The sequence below is a fragment of the Amblyomma mixtum genome, chromosome 6 (genome assembly GCF_055824585.1).
Source record: "Amblyomma mixtum isolate Tamu chromosome 6, ASM5582458v1, whole genome shotgun sequence".
Classification (NCBI taxonomy): domain Eukaryota; kingdom Metazoa; phylum Arthropoda; class Arachnida; order Ixodida; family Ixodidae; genus Amblyomma; species Amblyomma mixtum.
The window spans coordinates 54,017,354-54,036,552 of NC_143017.1; the positions used below are offsets into that span (position 1 = coordinate 54,017,354).

A 19,199-nucleotide genomic window follows, 5' to 3' on the forward strand; every position below is an offset into this window, starting at 1 on the left:
CTGGTATCTGATTGGGAAACCCTCGCGTAGCCATGGCTTGTCAATAGCGTTGCGTAGCGCGGGTCGAATCCACTTTCTCGTCGCCACTGTCGTGTCCGGTCGCTGTGTTGAATGCAGCGAAAGACGCACACGGTACTTTAAGACTTCGTTTATTTAAAGCCGATGAGGGTGCGACCAGCGTCGACCGAGGCAGGAGCCGAACTGGCCGCCCGAAGAAAGGAGGGGGCGGAGAAGCGTCCACGGGAGGGAGTGGCTTCCCAAAACAGGAGGAGGATGCGGGGGCGCACCATGGGGGGGGGGGGCATCTGGCGACAGCGTGCGACGAGGGGCAAGTGTTCGTTAGGAGGAGGATGCGAGTGGTCGTTAGGAGGAGGATGCGAGTGGTCGTTAGGAGGAGGATGCGGGGGCGCACACACACAAAAGCAATAAGGGGACACAACAGAAAGAAAGAAAGAAAAAGCGTAGCTCACTCTGTAGCCCCCCCTTGGTGAAAAATATTTAGCGTCCAATGCTTGATTTAAAGTGTGCGCGTCCTATCCCTAAAATATGGTGAAACTGTGCCAGCGCAACTCAAGTGCGGAAACATCGGGCATCCCTAATAGTTGTTTTCTTTCTCTCTCTAGTGGCTACCCGGGTCATATCGAGTGTTAATTACAGATTACTTGGCATTTCATTTCATAACAGCAGATTTTTATGAACTGGTAACCATACAGACAACCTTTCAGGGCAACATGAGGCCTTTAGATTTTGCCGGATGATTACAATCTGGCTTCAAAAGTGTTTTCTTTCAACTGTTTTACAAAGTAAGAAAAGTAAGGGAAGATGCAAGTTACCTTGAAATTAGAGCTTGGAACGTACTCGTTCCCAGGACCACACAATGTTTTTTTTGTATGAGGCTAAAGAATACGTACCATACATGCCCAAAATAGCCCCAGTGAAGCTTGCGAAATCTAGCGGCCAGCACGGACGGCAGACAGGCATGAGGGGGAAACAAACACGCGGCGGAAACGCATATCGTGCGATACGCGATTGAAACGCATTAATACGCGTGCCACGTGTTTTTCACGGTGTTGCGGGCTGAATAAGAGGTCGTCAATGTTTTCTTTTTTTCTTTTTAGTCACTGGAGTTGCGCACGAGTAGAGCATTTTCCTGTAGCCCCTCTATGCTCTGACTGCGCGAACCTCTGCGAAGCGTAAGCGCACGTACAGGTTCTGTTTATTGCCGCCACCTGTGCATTCTGTATGCTTCACCTGCTTGTCACCTTTTGTCTTTATTGCCGGAGTCCTGCTTGTCACAATGTGAAGTGAAAACGAAAAGCCAGTGTCGCGAAAATATTTAAAAGAAATTATGCCTTACGTAACAAAAAGTGCGGAATCAGCACAGCCGGAGTCGCTACGTCTTCTTTATGGCTTTTGATGTGCATTTTGTTTTACGGACACATATGTTTGCTTGATTTCTGTGTCGCAGTTTGAGTCACGCCGCTGCAAGCCGACGGCTCACAATCAATATTGCACGCGGCAAGACAGAAATGTGAATAGGCGAAATAAAACAGGCTGTTTACGGCATTATAGGTTCAGACAAGGCGCGTATCTATGAGGGAGGGGGGGGGGGGAATTTAGGTTTCCGCTACGAAATCAAGTTCTAAGACCCCCCCCCCCCCCCCAATGTTTCCTTGGCAACGCTCTTGTTCGGTGTTAAAAATGTTCCTGGATATGTGCTTAGTGCATACTATAGCATTGCGTAATTAACCCTGAGCAACAAATAACGTGTCAGCATGCGCGTTTGGCTGTAGCAGACGACTGTACTGATGTTCTCACCTGTGTATGAGTGTCGCACAGTCGTTAAATGTGCAATCTGAATTAGACCTGTAGACTTCGCAGAAAAACTCGTATGCGCTGTCGCTTGCGCACCCCTGAAATGGCACGACACTCCCTCTAGAAACACGAATCATGCGTGTCTACACATCTGTGCACGGGAACGCGACAGCGTGTGTGTTCTTCTCATGACGTCGCTCACAGTTCTCTCCGACGGTGCATTCTCCGTGATGTTCATCAAATTGGCATATCGCAGCTCGTGAGTCAGAGCATATGTGATCTGAAGGCGCGAAATTAAAGCATAAGCTTCAAGGATATTTCCTTTGCTTCCTTCTCGCATACGTGCGCCCAAGGAAAATGCCACAGAAATCCGTCGCATTTTTATTTTCCACTGAAGCGCCTCTATTGTGTCCCCTTTTTTATACCGACCCTCCTTCGCCAGCAACGGATAACTGATTAACCACGCACACTCCATCAGCACAACACGTCCTGGCCAAACACATCTTATACGAAGCGGCCCTAGCGGCCGCTTCCTCAAGTAAAGCCTTTCTCTCTCAACTTCCGATGCTCGCTGCTGACACATCAACCGAGCAGCACTTGCTGTTGGGCTAGTGGGTCTTCCATAATCTTTGATGAACCAGCGCAAAAAGACAGCGAACAAGTGGAAGGAGGACGACGTGGACGTCGTCTTCTATTTGTTGGTTGTCCTTTTGCGCCGGTTCATCAAAGGACATCAACCGAGGCCCATCTAGTCTCTTTAGTTGCGAAAGCAACACTACGCCAGTCGTCGAGCCATTTCGCGGAGCTGAGGCAAGGTTATACTGCGCATGCGCGAGGAGTAGTGATGTCACACGGCGCACAGCTGGCGCGCCGCCGCCGTCGCTGCGCGGGTGACTCAGAGGTGTGCGCCTCCGCGCTCGCCAGCTGCGCATGCGCTGTAGCGGCGCATAGCTAGCATGCGGGGGCCATCTCCTCTCTCTCTCTTCGTTGCTTTCGCAATCCTGCAGGTTTAACCAGAGCTAAACCACTGCCAATTTTCGGGCCCTGTTGCAACGGAAGAGCAGAGCGCGAACCCGTTGCGTGCATGCACGTCATTTGTCACTATGTAGGCGTCGCATGAGAGCAAAGGAAGGCGTCGTTTCCACACAACACAAATCCCGAGCGTCACGCTACCTACAGAGCCTTTTTTTTTTCTCGACAGGTATCATAATGTATGCGAGATGGCACTGTTAAGGCGCTACCATTCCTCATCAAGCGGTTTCATTAGCCTCGTGCTGGCTTCTGGCCCCATGCAGAGGTAAAGGACTGTGCCGGGTTATTTATGTACGGAATGGGTTTCAAGACAAGGCAAGCATACAGGGTGTTTCAGGGAAGACTTAAAAAAATTTCAAAAATAAGCTTTTCGGGGTAAAAATACGGTTTTTTGCGGCGTAGTATTACCAGTGTTGGCGGTCCTCAGAAAAACCGGCGAATCGTCTTAAGTAGTAAGCTGGGTAAGTATAATTTTTAATAATTAACTTTTTAGCTAATAGAGTAAGGCGACTAGTTGCAATTAGAGATTTGTAGCCGGTCGTTAGTAATAGCCGTATCGTTTTTAGAATTCCGAAAACACGATTATCCTCGGCACCATGGCTCCACAAAATTTGGCTTTTGTAACTAGTTACGAGCACTGAAAAGGTTGCTTAGCCTGCATACTTTTCTAAACCGCATGTATTTTGGGACTATGTAGCCTAAATTTGTTGAGCCACAGCGCCGAAGATAATCACGTTTTCGAAATTCTAAAAACTGATATTGTTATTACTAACGACCTGCTACAAATCTCTAATCGTAACTAGGTGCGTAACTCCACTAGTTAAAAAGTTGATTGAAAATTAGTTAAGTGCTACTTAATACGTTTAACTGGGTTTTTCTGGGTTCTAACAGGGTACACTGTGGGGCCAGTTGGTCATAAATAATCTGAACGAAAAAACGTAGTGTTGAAACAGGACACAGAAAGATGAGGACTCTATCCTCTCTTGTAGCCCCGTCCTGTCCTCATCTTTCTGTGTCCTGTTTGAACGCTACGTTTTTTCGTTCAGATTTTCTGGTGTCCGCCAACACGGGTAATACTATGCCGCAAAAGCCATACTTTTACCCTGAAAAGCAAATTTTTTAGTCTTCCCTGAAACACCTGGTAGATCGCTCAAAGGGTAGGCAGGGTTTGGAGCATACTGGGCTGGGACTCCAAAGGAAACCAAGGTGCCTCAACGAGGGTACGCCACAAGCAGGTAGGTGCACAGCCCAGGGCGCGAACACGTCATCTTGAAGGTCGCTTAACGCGCTGCCACTGCTCTGGAGCGTCGACCGCACAGCGCGCACTTGTATCTGCGCGCTTGGTTTGAACGAAGGCGCGCCGACGATGGCAGTGGCCGTGGCGGCGACCCGGCCGATCGATGCGCGGCCACTGGCTTGGGCTCCGGCCGGGATGCGGGGAATCGGAGTCGCTCCCGGCGAATAACAAGTGCTCCCGAACGCATCCCTCCTCGGCGCTGCCCGCGATGCATCGTCATCAACGCCGCTCCCGCGGTCGTTGCGACCTCCCCTCTCCAACTACTCCGGAAGGCGTGTGCATTGAACGTAGAAGCTGCGGCCACACCCAAGGCCAGTTATGTAACCTTCGCCAACGAGGCGGAAAGTAAATACGTCACCTTAATTTCATCACTTTTCGACGGGAGTGATGCAGTGGCGGAGTACAGTGACTTGCCGTGAGTTGCCGTAAGCGGTCACCCCCCCCCCCCCCCCCCCTTCCTGCCATGCAATATAATCGTGAGTGCTTCGCCAGCGCCCTCTACCGCTTGTCAGAAACTTCCACATTCCTCTTCAGCCTCCTCTTCCATTCTCGTCCAAGTTCCTCACCGTCCCAACTTCCGTTACTCGTGATAAGCCGCAGCAAGGCGAATACGCTAACTATTCATTCATAGCTCTGTTTTCCTCTTCTTGACAGACCTTTCTCTTGAACCATGTCAATTCGTTCAAGCTGTTGAACTCGGCGAAATGTCGAAATGTCGAAAAAACTATGCGCATAGTGCTGCGAACGGTAGCGGAAGCAGTTGGTGCGCCACGTGCCAGCTGCAGTCAATTTATCACTGTCTGTCGGATAAAAAAAATAAAAAACAGGAAGAAATGAGAAAGAACGAACCCTCGAGTCAAAACAGATCGAAACAAAGCTGCGTCATAGTCAGCCCTATAGTCGCTTCTCTGCCCCGCATCTGCGCTCGTTTCGGTGAGATCCCTCAGGCAGAAGGGATTACTGATCCCGGAACAAACTCAGGCTTATTGTTTCCCAAGGCTTGCGGGTGCCGGCCCCATGTCGCATGGCAGTTGGAGAGGGCAATTTTCCGCACAAGTAGATCATCTGGAAGCGTGGAGGCAATGAGGGCGATCGCTGGCCTATGTCTGACGAAATAGCAGAAACGTGCATGCTTCTTACTGCCACTACGGCCTGCGGTTATTCCTCCGTAGGCTCTGGAGCTTGCCGACACATCACCACCAATTTCTTTACTCAGACGACCCACACATCAGATCAAGACTCCCAGCCAGAATTCCTCGCCATCTGGAAACACTTTTTTATTATTTATTTATTTATTATTAGTACCTCAAATGCCCCTTGGTGTGGGGTATTACATGAGGGATGGGCATAATGTTCAAGTGAAGAGTGGTTCGATGGCAGTCTTGAAGGAATGTGGGTCGGAGTGGCGCACAGCGTCGACAGGCAGTTTGTTCCAGTCCCGAGCGGTCTGAACAAAAAACGAACGAAGATGTGCTGTGGTCTGTGCTGGGGGCGGATAGACGGCTTTAGGATGGCTGGTGCGGCTTGACTGTCGATGAAGTGGTAAGATTGCTGAAACATTGAGTGGCGTATGGTAGAATTTGTGAAAAAGGCACAGCCTGAAGATGCAGCGTCGCTTTTCAAGATTAGTAAGATTAGCCCGTGATTTGAGTGCAGTGACACTGGAATTATAGGAGTAGTCTGAGAAAACAAACCTTACAGCGCGATTTTGTAGAGCTTCGAGGGTGTTAGAAAGATTAGCTTGATGGGGATCCCAGACTGAGCATGCGTATTCTATTTTAGGTCTGATAAATGTAAGATAAGTAAGTGTTTTCACGAATGCAGAGGCTAGGCGCAAGTTTCGACGGAGGCAACCAAGAGTGCGATTGGCTTCGTTAGTAACTTTCATTATATGCTCTGACCAGGTTAGTGTATCTGAAAGGTTGACGCCAAGGTATTTGTAAGAGTGGACAGATAAGATTACCGAGCCACAAATGGTGTAACTTGATGCCTGATAGTTTTTCCGACGGTGAAAGGAAAGCAAAGACGTTTTCTTAGTGTTTAGGCACATTAACCATTTGTCGCACCAAGTTTCAATTCGTTTAAGGTCATCCTGTAAAATTCTAGAGTCAGAGGTGGTGTGGATGGGGCGGTAAAGTACGCAGTCGTCTGCGAAAAGGCGGATGTTAGAGGATATGTTACTAGGCTGGTCATTAATATAAATTAGAAACAGCAATGGTCCGAGTACTGTACCTTGGGGGACTCCGGAGAGGACTGGAGAAAAAGACGAAGAGCAGTTGTTAGCGTACACAAATTGCTTTCGGTTCGTAAGGAAATTAGAAATCCAATCTAATACAAGGGGGTTAATGCACAATCTTGAGAGTTTAAGTAGTTTGAGAGTTTAAAGTAGTTTAAACTCTTGAGAGTTTAAGTCACCGACTTCGCCTGAGCGCTGTATTTACGATCGCCTTGCTATACCGTTTCGGTCAAATAGACAGCCCGCTTTGTGGCAACTGCGGCCCGCTTGAAACTGTGCGAAATATCCTGCTTGAGTGCTCTGCATATGCTGACGAGCGTGGGTACTATGAACACTGCATGGAGAAGCTTCACCCAGTGCCTCTTCCAATGAATAGTATTTTAGGTCATTTAGCCTGCCCTATTTACCAGGGACGTACAATGAACTTTTTGTTTGCTTATTTAAATGACATTGGACATCTTGACAAGCTCTGATTTCACCTTACATATTACAACTCATGCATCCTTCATGCTGTGAACTTTGTTAGACCATCTGTAGGACTATTATACACTTCATCATTTCATATGTTACATCATTTCTCGCCGATGAACCTCAGTACGAATATCATGGGCGCATTTTATCTTCTCCTCCTTGTCTTTTTTTTTTACCTTTTCCGCATCATTCTTCTTCCGTCTTTATCTCCCAAATTGTCTTCCCCACGCAGAGTAGCATTTTTAAACGCCGGTTAAATTCTGTGATTTTTCATTAAAGGGTTTCTCTATCTCCCACTCTCCGGGAGGTTCTGCAGAAGTGGGCGACAAAAACCCACAGAAATTAGTTTTCCGCCCCAAAAATTAGGAAGACATTTTAGCTCCGCCTAAAGATTATGACACGACAGCGTTAATGGTTATTCTTAACTTCCTTTCTTAATTACTACCTCTTTCTAATTACACACACCATTAGCATACGCCAGTAAGGATATTATATGCCGCGTTGATACACTACAAGGCACACAGGGTCTCTCTCTGACCAAGTCGAACGAACGTACCGCAGTGCAATATATTGATGAACCTCTTGATATGTTTTTTTCTGACTGAACTACACAGTTCATGGGAAACTAGAATGATGGACCGGCAACGCGAATCAGTTTTTCAACCGAGAGAAGTCTATGAACATACCCAGTTTGAACCGGAGTGGCACTCTCTCTTGGGGATATGTTCAGCTTCACCACCTACCCAGTGCTTTGTTGCACTGTCTATTGAGGCGTCTTTTGTGGCGTTTCCTAATACCTTTGTAAATAGTTGATGTAATTCTGACATATTTTCAGTATAATAAATACCATGTTTAAAAAAAGCGCCTCAATGGCCTAGGGGTGACGTGTCTGACTCGCAAACCAAGAGTCATGGGCTGCATTCCCAACTAATTACGTAAGTACGCTACATAGCTAATTACGCAGCGTAATTAATTTACTTCACATCCTTATACATACGTCCTAATGACATTTAAGTCATGCTACGACCTCATTATCACAATTTAACTCGAGTTCGAATCATTTCATTATACAGCCGAACGTGTGACACGCCAACCCTCTCGACCAATCCAGAACTAGTGAGACATCGCGCCCGGCTTTTCCTCCGAACGTCCGCTCATATTGCTTTATATTGCTTGATGCAACAAGTGCCACTTAAAGAAACTGCTGTATGTGTACATCTGTGTTAATCCGAGTTTTAGAGACAGTTATTTATTTGTTTACAGCATATCCTGCAGCGCCGAAGCATTACAGCAGGAGAGTGGGTACAAATAATAAAAACAACACAAATAAAGAACCAGTCAAACAGCCAGAATATAAAAAAGTCCATGGTAGAGAGAGGGTGTGGTAGATGGTCCTTGGCGATCACAAAATGAACAAGGGAGGGGAAAACCTCCGGTTGCTAGAGCCAACGTTTCGACAAGAGTACTTGTCTTCGTCTGGGCCCAGACGAAGGCAAGTCCTCTTGTCGAAACGTTGGCTCAAGCAACCTGAGAATATAAAAGAGACATTCGAAATTTTAGAGCCTGTTATAAAACACACAAGAACAACACAGCGCAAGGAATATTCAAATAATTACAAATTATGAATAAGTGGAACGAAGTGGACACCGTCAGCTGAGACGACCTGTTCTTGTAAATTGTTCCATTCAGATATCGTTTTTGCGAAGAAAGAGAATTTTATGTAATTCGTGCGACATTTAATTTCTCTGATTTTGCAGCTGTAATCCCTCCTGCTTGAGAGGTGGGGGGGGGGTGGGGGGGTGCTGGATATATTTAAATTAATGGATAGCTGCACGCAAGGTGCCCACGCCAAGAGGAAGAGAGCGAGGACGACGACGCTGCCGATATATGCTTCGCCACACCTATCCCTTTATATATAAAAAAAGAATTAAACTCGGGTTTTTCTGCGTAGTCCGATTATTAGGGTGCCGTTTCCCCGTTTCTTTTTTTTGTTTTTTAAAATATAGATGACTAGAGAGCGGTGAGAATGTAATTACGAGGCTGAGAAAGGGAAGGCTGAGTCACTGCTAGCTCAGAAAAAATATGCTGTGTTCTCTAATCCAAAGCATGAATCAGCAGATGAACATCTGCGTTCCACCTGTCGTGCTTCAAATCCCACGTGCTTCCTGGCCTCTGCAGGAATGCCACAACGAGATTCCTCGTACAGATGAAGTTGAATGGTGCATTTTGTTTGTTTGTTTGGGGCATGATAGCCTCAGTTGTTTATGTACAGCCTCCGTCAAAAGTATACAGCCCAAGAGGTTCGCTTCTAAGCTCTTTGGCGTCACTCCCTAGCACATCAAGCAGTCCAAACTTTGGGAGCTTTGAGGACGAAAAGCGATTCCTCTGTCAAGAGATTACTGTCACTGCAGATCCATAACGAGGCATTCTGCAGGAATCACAAGCAAACTCCTTGGGCTGGAAACTTTTGATGGGGGGCTATACCATAAATCACAACAAATAGCATTGTTTTGTGGCTGTACTTATTTTCTTTCTTTTCCATGAAATGAACTTCACAGCGCTGTAGAATGACGTTTTCATTTTTTTTCCCATGAAAGGAATTTCAGAACGACGCGGTGGCAGTGGTGCGGTGTCAATAAAAATGCGAAGCGCGAACGACGCTCGGAGAAGAGCCGCAGGAGCTTCCCAAGCGTTTGGACAATCGCTGCAGAAAATGTGGGGAAATGCCCAGTTTCAATATGGAGCGTATTATGCCTTTGGCGTGACAGCGCAGAATTTCTGCGTAATTTTAATTTTAACGTCAAATATTGCATCTATGAGCACACCTCGCTGTCCAGCGACCGCTGTGAAGACCAACAAGGTCTGGTACAGCGAGCTCAACGGGCGGCAGTGGCCAGCGGAGCCCTGGACTGAGGGCAACCGACCACTGATTAGAGGCTGACGACTTCGACAGGGAAAGCTCCTGGGGGTAGAACCAAGACGTCTCTGAAGATGCCCCCAAACCGCAGGAAAAAGCATTAGTTAAAATAAAGTTTTCCCTTCCTTCCGTCCTTTAAATCAGTCACAAAAGCATGAGCACATTTTTTAAAAACAAGTCCAGGTTTCTTGGACAGAACATATAATTGTGAGGCGCCGGTATAATGCTGCAAAATATTGCTATGGACATATTTATGGGAATGATCGAATCTTCCTATTCGTAAAAAGTATCGCTTTGCAAAGTTTGCCCTGCTCTTGCACCATGTAGTTAGCACTGCCATAGTAAAGCAATGGGGTGCGTTTTTCACAAGGAAGGGGGGGGGGGGGGGGTCGGCCTATATATTGATTGTTTTGTTGCAGTCATAGGGTATGCGTGGAAAAATTGAGTTCATGAACAACATATCGTTGAAAAAAATGTGTTTGTCCAGAATTTCTGAGTATGAACGCTGGATATGAAGAAGACTTTGTGCACAAATTTCTGGTGATACCTGCACAACGTAAAATTGTACTGGGGCGAAACTTCCGTTCCTTCGTATGAAAAAGTACTGGTTTATTTTTCCAGCGCAATAATGATATTGGATTATGTGTGCCCTGTATGTAGCCTCTCGTTAGCTAGTATATGCTCTAAACTCCAGTGCATTCATAAGCTCTCGACTCATTTCTAGCCAGCGATTATGAATTCATGAGCAGTAATAAAAGCAGTAAAAGTTGACCTAGATTGAAAGAGTTCAGGTGAGCAGATGCCAACTAGAATAATTCTAATGGGGATACAACCTTGCTTTATATGCAGCTTCACATACTATAATGTGTCTATATGTAACTGTCGAAGATGCAGACCCAATGGAGCTTAGAATGCACAGGATTTGTGAGGCAGCATATGAGCAAAGCACAGTACGTTCGCAACCTAAAGACTCGAAGCATTCAAAATCAGGAGATGGTGTACAGAAGTCTCAAAGTGGTTGGTTTGCTGCCAGTGCTAAGAATCATCTCGAGAAGTTAAGGGGGAGAGTAGATGATACTTCTCTGAAATGCCACTGAGCAAACTTCCCTTCAGTCAAAGTCTGCTCAACCGAAACGAGAACGCAGTGACTTATTTTGATGCCCCAATCAAATATCGCGCATGTAAAGTCACATCCTACCATATTGTTCCAAAATTGACAATTAAGTAAAATACCCACATCTGCTTTGTACTTAGAACTTTAATTAAAAAGCAGCAATTTCTTGCTAGAACTTGGCATGTAACATCGGCAGTCAACCAGTTAAGCCACTCTGCCCCCGAAAACTGGTGAGACACTTAAGCTACGCCCTTTTGAAGGTGTGACGCGACAGTGAAAACTCCCTCCTCTTTCGCAATCACAATCATTGTGTGAAGGCCCGCCGCGGTGGCTCAGTTGTTAGAGCGATCGGCTACTGAGGCGGAGTTCCCGGGTTCGAACCAAGCCGCGGCGGCCACGTTTCGGTGGAGGCGAAACGTAAAGGCCTCCCTGTGCTGTGCGATGTCAGTGCACGTTAAAGATCCCCAGGTGGTGGAAATTATTCCGGAGCCCTCCACTACGGCACCTCTTTCTCTCTTCCTTCGTTCACTCCCACCTTTAACCCTTCCTTTACGGCGCGGTTCGGGTGTCCGCCGAGATATGTGAGGCAGATACTGCGCCATTCCCTTCCTCAAAAAAGAGAACAAATGTAAATTTTTCAAGACCACACGACATACATATGCTGCCCCGCTTTAATCAACACGTGCGAACTTGCGCTTAATTGCCTTTTTCTAGTGCTTGGTTGTTTAGGTGTGTCGTATTATGCATTGTGTTCATTTGCGATTGTTCTCTTCATGGTTTGTGAACAATGTGCATAGAACATTGCTTGACTAATAAATGCCATGTGTGCAAAAAAAATGCCTGTGTGGCCTACATATATTACAGAGGCAGCCTGTCTGACTCACAAACCAAAAGTCAAAGGTTTTATTCCGGACAGTCCCAATCTTCTTCCCAGTGTAATTTGTTTACTTTATATATGTTCATGTCCTAATGACTTTTGAGTCATATTGCAAGCTTCTAGTCACCAGATTTGTAATGTTTTAATCACTTTTCACGTCCGCCCCTCCACGAGTAATGTACCCACCTTTCGACCAATTCGACCAGATTTTTTTCGAAAATCGGAGGCAGTGAGTATTGTGGGTATGCCTTGCTTTCTTTGTAGTGGCTAGATGGACGCAATTCAAAGTGAGACCTTTCCTGTGAAAACTTTTTGAATAGTAGTATAGAAACCTACATATTTTCCGGCAAACTTGCATTGTCGGAAATGATTTTCCAGCATAAGCGAAGAGGGAAAGTTTAGCCTTTTATATTCACCATATATAAAACTTGCAGCTTTCTTTTGAGTACGTTCGATTTACTTCGCATCCTTCTTCGTACAAGGTTCCCACAATACTGACGCGTATTCCAACTTTGACCTCAGACACGCATTATATGCTAAAGGCTTTGTGCTAACGGGAGCATTTCAGAAAACACAACTTTTGAAGAGCAGAATCACAAATATTGGAGAAATGAACTGACCATGATAATTATTCGTGTAGTTATTCGCAAGGAGCCGCCGAGGTGGCTCAGTGGTTATGGTGCTCGGCTGCTGACCCGAAAGACGCGGGTTCGATCCCGACCGCGGCGGTCGAATTTCTATGGAGGAGAAATTCTAGAGTCCCGTGTACTGTGCGTTCTCAGTGCACGTTAAAGAACCCCAGGTGGTCGAAATTTCCGGAGCCCTCCACTACGGCGTCTCTCATAGCCTTAGTCGCTTTGGGACGTTAAACCCCATAAACCAAACCAAACCAATTATTCGCAAGAGTTACTCCTCCTCCTCCTCCTCATCGTCATCAGCCTAACTACGCTCACTGCAGAGCAAAGGCCTCTTCCATGTCTCCCCAATTAACCCTGGCCTAGGTATTAGTATTTGTAAACTTCCAGACAGAGAAAATGATGAACGTAAAGGCAGCGAGGTTAAGTGGCAACACACAGTGTGCTACCTTGCACGTGAGAAAGAGAACGGAGGGGGAGAGAGAAAGGGGAGAGAGGGAAGAGAGATCACTTTTCCACGTGTCCGTTGGCCATTACTTACAGGGTACACATGACACACATTGAAAGTTCACAACCTTGCATTGAATCTTTAGTCCTTCAAGAACTTGACAAGCGACTTCACAGCTGTCCTCTGGGAGGAAGGTTTAGACCAAGGACTCCAAATCTTGGCCAAATGCGGTAAATAAATGCAATCGGACGCTACTTGCGATGCGTAGTTGAACAGTTTTTTCTTTGTCTATTTCCGTGACTCATCCTTTGTACGAGCCATCAGTCGGCTCAAGTGAACATGTAGAAACATTACATTCCGTGCAACGATTTAGCAAGATTTGTTGCAATTAATGATTTGAAAATGGGACAGTATTCTGATGAAAGTGTCCGTCGTTTCGAGTGCACATATTTCTGCACGTCGGCCGAAATGGTGCGTTCCGACTCGGAAGTACTGCTTCAGTAGATTCCTAAATGTGTGCGGAACTGAAAGATGCAGTAAGATGAAATTCGTTCAGTTGAAATTCATGCTCTTTTCGATGGATGACTTCAGAAAATTTTGCCTAGAAAATAAACTCGTTCTATTGACTTTAGTTCATATGTTATTCCACTTTATACGGTTTTTGTAGTACAATCGGGGACAAAAGTGGTATACTCCACGCGGCGGGAGCCGGAGCAACGGAAAACGGCGTTGCAACGCCATCTACAGGTGCCATCTCGGACCAATATAGCCAATCTGTGACCTTTATAATCGGAAGGCATGTCGCTTGGCTCGTTTCAATGTTTCAAAAATGTGCTGCTTCCACGACCAGTTAGCCACGCGCGCGCGGGCATTTGATCGCATCATGACGGTGCGAGCGCCGGCTCTCAAGCCATATCTCGAACGCGCGTTGAAAAAAATTGGCTGAAGGCTTAGCTTGGTTAAGCCTGGCTGATTGCGAAAGCAATAACACCTGGCTGCGCTAGGTTCTGCTGGTAGTTTCGTTTCTCGAATTCACGCGTAGCAGACTCGAACTCGCCAACTCTTATCTCTTGTTCTTCACGTCGCTGAGCCACGATGTCACCGTCTCGAATCACCACAATGGTCTGCTCTTTCTTCTCCGCTGTATATACTGCACTCTTCTTTTAGCAGGCCGCTCTTCTTTCTGTTCCGGCGTTTCTTCCGCACGGCGTTTTCTTCTCTGGTGATTATATCGTTCCGCACTACTCAGATTCTTCTTCGGCAATAAGTGAAATTAATTATTCAGATTAACTAATTAATTTAAATAATTGAATTAATTAATTTCATTAATTGAATTGATTAATTGATCATCTCCTAGCGAGCGCCCTCACGCGCCGGGCCGAGGAGGCCGTCACGTGGTAGCCGCCGCACCGAGCGAAGGAACGACTACGGCCGAAGAGACGAGTCGGGGCCCCTGCTCTCCTCTGGTCGTGACGTCACGCTGTCACGTGGTCATGCGCCGCAGCTGCGCCGGAGCGAAGGAACGACCTCCACCGACGGCAGAAAAGTGGTAGCAGTATTGCTTGCGCAATAAAAAGAAGACACAAAATGAAAAGAGGGCCACCAGATTGCTACTGCTGCGGCGCCGCTCGGCACTTTGCCGAGAAAAAGCACGAAACATTGAAACGAGTCAAACAACATGCGTGCTGATAATAAAGGTCACAGATTGGCTGTCTGGGTCCGAGATGCCGCCCGCAGATGGCGTCGAAACGCCGTTTTCAGTTGCTCCGGCTTCGGTCGCGTGGAGTATACCACTTTTGTCCCCGATAGTACATGGACATGGCCTCCCATCATGTGGCGCAAATGCTCCCACGTGGAAGAAGGCGTGATCGATAGGACCAGAGGCCATGCGACAATGCAGTGCACATTTCCGCTTGATAGTTCAGCGTAACATGTCGTTGAGGAGAAATTCCGCATGCACTCCAGAGCTGGCAAAGGAAAGAGCTAATTGTAGAGACATGGGAGAGGTTTTGGCCGTCCAGTGGGCGTAGTCAGGCTGGTGATGATGATGACGATGATGACCATCGCGTTCTAGCAGTACAAACACCAAATTTTTGCTTGTATGTTTTCTTCTTTGAAATGATGCGTTGACATATAGTATAGATGGATGAACCTGCGCTGTGCAGTGAGGTCACTAAATAATTCATAACTGAATTTTTTTTATGCCGTTTCGGTGTCATCAACTAAACGATGGCTGTGACGTCAAAGCGGACTTTAGGTCGCGCGAGGCACAAAAACAAAAAAAAAGTGAAGTATAATCGCTAATACTTAGTTTTAATTCACCGCAGCGCTTAACCCATTCTGCTTCAAAAGCCGGAATGATAACAAATGGCGTATGCTTTACGTGACGTCTTTCCGTAATAATTTGCCATTGAAATGCGCTGACGAAGCAGCATTTCAACGGAGAGAATGGCTTTGTACTGATGCTGTCAGTGCGTAATTATGACATGAAGGGACCTTTAAAAGTGAGAACCCTGCGTAAGCGAATGAATGCAGCCGGAGGGAGAGCATTTGAGCTGTCAGCGGACATATTGTAGAGCTCTCCATGGTGTTACCGCGTATACATGAAACTTCAGGCAGGGTTGAGGATCCACGCGTTCTCAAACAATACGGACTGCTGTTTTCCCCTCAAAAGCAAATAACAAGTGGCTGCTGTACTGTGAAAACTGAACTTCTGATAGTCGGAAGGAAATTCTGCGAATTCATTCGTCCGCTCATCGCTGTTGAAAGAATAACCGAAATTGCTTCTTGCCCTTTTCTGTCTTAGCAATCCTTAGCTTTGATCAGACGCCCGTGTAGGTTACATTTCTGCGCAACGAGTTAATGTGAGACGTATAACTTAAACGGCTGATGAAATATGCCGCCAATATTACTGGCTGCATGCTTGGTACTTCGGAGGAAGGTTGCTGCCCGTTAAAAAATAGTTAAATAATGTAATGCATAAATGTCTCTTTTCCTTTATTGGAAGCATATATATCACTACAAACTAAACAGTGGTGATTCATCCGTACTTTCTGAGTGAATGCTTTTTAGATGACAGCTGGAAATTACGCGATGCCGATTTAGTAAAGACGCCATTAGTTGCTGTTTGCTCTCTGATATGCAGCCTCGAGTGAATTTCGAATTAGCTTCCCCTTAAATGCGAACATCCACCGAAGCCGGTTTTTGAAACGCGTACAACAACCGAGCGCTCTTCACCAGCTGTTCATTTTGGCGCGCGTTCTGGTTCCGAAAGCCCCGTCGACGCGCGACGGAGCTCGCGCTGGTGGTCACGTGACTTCCCCTTTCGTTCGTTCAGCGTTGCCAGAGGAGAGTGCGCTGAAGAGCGCGGGAGTAACTGATCTGCGAGGAGGAGGCCGTGGAGGCGAGGAGGAGAGATGCGCGCGAAAGCGTGCGCTCCGAGCTACGGAAGAGCGAAACCGAGCAGTGCGGCAGCGTATAGTAAATACGTGGTTGGTTTCGGGCTTGCTTACTTTCAAGCTCACGCACGTGCGATCACCCATCTCGTAACTCTCCAGCACCCGGCGAAGACGGAGAGGAAAGGACGTTGAGAAGCGGCTGCGAATCGCAATTAGCGCGCAGGTCGCGGAGTCTCCAGTTCGCGTCGTGTGCGAGTGCGTGTTCTAGTGGCCGGAGCTGCTTGGATTTGGAGAGCGTGGGTAGAGCGCGCGCGTGCGCTTTTTTTCCCCGTCGCGCGAAACCACCGTCGCAGGGATAGGAGTGAAGTGCGGCTTATTAGAAGGGGAGTCGACGACTAGAAGCGGAGCCTTTGCCTTCGATCATTCTGCCTTTGCCCGTCGTGGTGTGTGAGTGAGTGCGCGCAGTCTCCGTCATACCGGAGTGAAACTCTGCGGAGCAGCATCAGCAGCAGCAACAACTTCGGAGCGGGCACAAGTGCGGCGCTGAAAAGTGGGTGCAACAACGTCCACAGCTGGATAGCGTCTCGAGTGCAACACACACTTCGCAGTAAAACCGAGGAAACAGCGGGGGAAAGCAGGCGCAGGCACGAACAACGCATCAGCTGCGTGACAGCGAAACAACACCGGAGCAACAGTCACGAGCCTCGTCTATCTACTCACCGTCGCACCGGTCCCAACTCGACCCGGAGGCAACGCTGAAAAAGAGCAATGTCGGATACTCCGCCACCGCGACCCTCCACCGGCACCGCAGCCGCTAAGGGTAAGCAAGCCCGCTCTCTTCCGGGGTTTCGGCTCCGGCTGCTAGTTAAGGAGAGCTCCCACGGGCTCTCCGAAGGAGGGCACGCCTTCTTGTGTTACTACACGCCAGCGCGCCGCGTCGCGTTGTCGGCGTCGCGCCGAGCGAAGGTCGCTAGGCCGGAGCTATTTCTGCCGTGAGCGGCGCGCTGGCTGGCCGATCTCGTCGCCGTCGACCCACTCGGTCGCGCCTGACTCATCAGATATTCGGGCGCTGTGCCCGCTTCGGGAGCGCGCCTCCATTGACTCCTGTTCCTGGTCGCGCTGCTGTGTCGCGCGCGTCGTATGTGCTCTGGTCGACGATCCATGGCGGCCGCGGCCAACGTCTGTTGTGGCGGCGCATGGGTTGCGAGGTACAGAGCTCATGATACACAGGGCTTATTCGTGGACCTTTGAGAGCCTTCTCGAATAGCCCTGACGTCTGATAGTATCGCGCTGTTGCTAAGGTGTTCGCGAAGCGTTAGCGCTGACTTATGCGGGGTTAGGTTACTGTGCTTTGTTATTAGGGACGACTGTCGCGCTGTGCATTGCTATTCATGCGACGTGGCCGCTTTGGGCCCACTATCGACGAAGGAGTACCGTGTCCCGAATCGACTCCCGTCTCCTACCTGGAGCAAAAAAGAATAGTTTGTCGGCGGCAGCGTGCGGTCGATGCTTAAGCGCGACTAAGAATGCTTTCAGACGCTTCGACCGAGCGTCGGCCTCGGAGTTGGCTGGCCGAAAGAGCGCCGGGCTTTTGCGCATGCTGACGAAACCGAGCAGATCACACAAGGCAGGCGCTCGGCCACGCTTTCCGGAGCATCAGCGCTCAAAAGGCCCGCCGCTGCAGTGGCGGCACTGCCGTAGACGGCGTGGGCAGGCGCAGTGTTGCGCGCATTGCACGGCGGGGAGCGTCCTTTTTTATCTTTTTTTTTCGCTGCGCCGTGTCCACTGCGCGGCTTGCGCAACGCGCGCAGTTCGTATGTATGGTTGCCGAGGGGGGCGTGGCGACCTCTTGGCAAGCTACGCACACAGGACGACGTGGGCGGAGGGCTGCGCTGGCCTGTTCTTTTTTCTTTTTTTTTCTGTCTCCGTCGTATTTTCAGTTTGGTATAGGTACTTGTCCAAGCCGAAGTTCCTTCCAAGTTAAGATGTGCAAAGAAGTTAGCCTCGGCACCGCACCGTGCCTAGCAAAAATAAAAAAAAGAAACCATGACATGGGCAATCTGCAGGAAGCCGTCGATTACGTGAATTAATTAGCGAGTAGTTTGCACTTCCAACTTACGCCAGGAGTGGTTTTGATGTATGAGTCCTTCGCATGTCAATCAGTCTGAAATACCGAGGGGCGTCTTGCGCGCCGACTAAAAACACACCGGAGTTGGAGACTTGGAGATTATGCTATGTATGCTTGATGGAAGTTTTTTAACGTCCCCGAGCACACATAAATGACAAGTTAGCGCCTGACTGGGGACTGCATGCGACACGTTCAGGAGAGGTGCAGCGCTCAGGGGTTAATATGTGCGGTGGTTTCCTGCCTACACGTTTGCGCTGTCTCGGTCGTGCATTGTGCTAATATGCTGTGATAGTCACTTCTTCAGTTGGAGAGATATGGGAGAAGCTTCTGTCTTGCAGTGGGCGTATTCAGGCTGCTTCTACTGCTGGTAAGGAGCTATTTTTTCAATGTTGATAGAGAATGCGTGCCGATCAGAGGCTATCTATCATTAATAAAGATTAGAAGAAGCTCGCTGTGAAATTAAAATTTAGTCCTTATTAGCCGTTTCCTTCATTTTTCCACTTCGATCTCATTCGCTAAGGGGTTCTTTTTCATTCAAGAATAACTTTATCCTAGCACCAATGACAAACCCTCGAAGTTACACTAAAGTTTGGCCGAGTCTGCTTTTCATTTGGTAACAATAACTTTCGCTAAAATGATAGAACACGGGAATGCGACACGTCTGCGCGTGCGCGCTGATTTGTATTGGAAATATTTTTGAGAGGGCACGTGTTTCTGGCGGATCCATATTTCAGCTATGAATAACTCGCCCCCTGTCTTTGAAACGAGCAATCGAAAGGTCAAAGCTCTCGTCGGGGTTTTGGAACACTCGCGAGTCACTTCCACGTCGTC

At 47.9% G+C, this 19,199-nt stretch overlaps 1 protein-coding gene across 1 annotated transcript in view; it reads right to left on the reverse strand.

The window, feature by feature from the left end:
• The window catches only part of LOC149339157 (uncharacterized), a 34,219-nt gene extending 17,071 nt beyond the window's left edge, over positions 1–17,148 (reverse strand). The window contains exon 1 of the mRNA XM_089547971.1: positions 16,961–17,148. The gene's annotated coding sequence lies outside the window, so the exon portion shown is untranslated. The remainder of the gene's footprint in view (positions 1–16,960) is intronic.
• Positions 17,149–19,199: the final 2,051 nt, after the last annotated feature.